Genomic DNA, 1,347 nt, shown 5'->3' with positions numbered 1-1,347 from the left:
GGGGGACTGAACTGAATTGTTCTGTGCCTTCTCCTGACCACGGCCCTAAGGGTTGGGGGAAGGGGACAGGATATCAGCCCCTGGCACCAGGTGACACCCACCCCTGGCTCCATCCCCAAAGTTCTCCTGCAGAGTCCTGCTGGGTTCTGTGGGTCCCAGGAAGTCACATCTGAACCCTGTGTATGTTGTATGTGTCCACTACTTCCACCCAATTCTCCAAAAAAAAAAAAAAAAAAAAGACTGAATTCCTCTTAGAAATCTGGATGCTAACAGCTTCAGCATCTGGCCACCTGGACTCCAATCTTGGCTCACCAGCCCCTCACCAGAGTCTTCACTTCCCTGAGCCTCAGTTTCCTCATCTGCAAAATGGGATAATAATGGTGCCTGTTTCTAGCATGAGCATTAAATAAAATACCCTGTGCTAAGCTATATGCCTGGATATGCTGTGGCAGAAACTGCAATGTGCTCACCACCAAGCATTTCCCATTCCTCTTAGGAATATGGCTAAAAGTCATTTCCCAGACTCCCTTCCAGTCAGATACGGCCTTGTGGTCAAGTTCTGGTCCACAGAATTCAGACAGAAAGAAAGCGTGCCACTTTAGGCTTGGCCCATAAAATTATCTCTCTCCTTCCTGGTCCATCAGCTAGAAGGAAATAACTCCAAGATCCTAGGGGATGCTGGAACCACAAGACAGAAGGGATCTGGGTCCCTGGGTCACCACATAGAAAGCCACCGGCCAAACACCCAACAGGACTCTTCATGAATGAGAAATAAACTTCAACTGTGCTAAGCCTCTGAGGATTCAGGGTTTCACTATCACATTAGCTAGTGTTACCTTAATTACTACCAGCAGTTAAACAGCTGGTGGTAAGCGTTGGCTATTATTACTGTTATCATTACTATCATGAGTATTATTGACTCTTTCTAGTACCCAAGCTAGAACCTTGTGCCTTGTTCTAGATGCTGAGCCATTATTTGGTGACCAAATACAGAAGAGACACCCTTTGTACTCTTCCCTCCCCACTACCACCCTCCAAACCTGCCTTTTGCCAGGGTTAGCGGCAGGAACTAGCCAAAAAGCTCCTCCGAGATTACTCATTTCAAACATAGCAGCAGCTCTTATCCGCTTACCCCTTCTTCATCCTCCTGCTGCTGACTAGAAATTATGACAAAAATATTGAACCAACCACGAGCCAGGCCCTGTGCCCAAAACGTTTCATCTGTCCCTTACCTGCTTTAACATTCCTGGCACCACTCTACTCACTTTACAGATGACAGCATGAAGTCTCAGCAAAGTTAAATAATTGGCTCCAATGCACCCAGCCACAAAGAGCTCAAGTCACAGC

The sequence above is a fragment of the Colobus angolensis genome, unplaced genomic scaffold, assembly GCF_000951035.1.
Source record: "Colobus angolensis palliatus isolate OR3802 unplaced genomic scaffold, Cang.pa_1.0 Scaffold185, whole genome shotgun sequence".
Taxonomy (NCBI): domain Eukaryota; kingdom Metazoa; phylum Chordata; class Mammalia; order Primates; family Cercopithecidae; genus Colobus; species Colobus angolensis.
Note: the sequence above shows the minus strand (reverse complement) of the source record.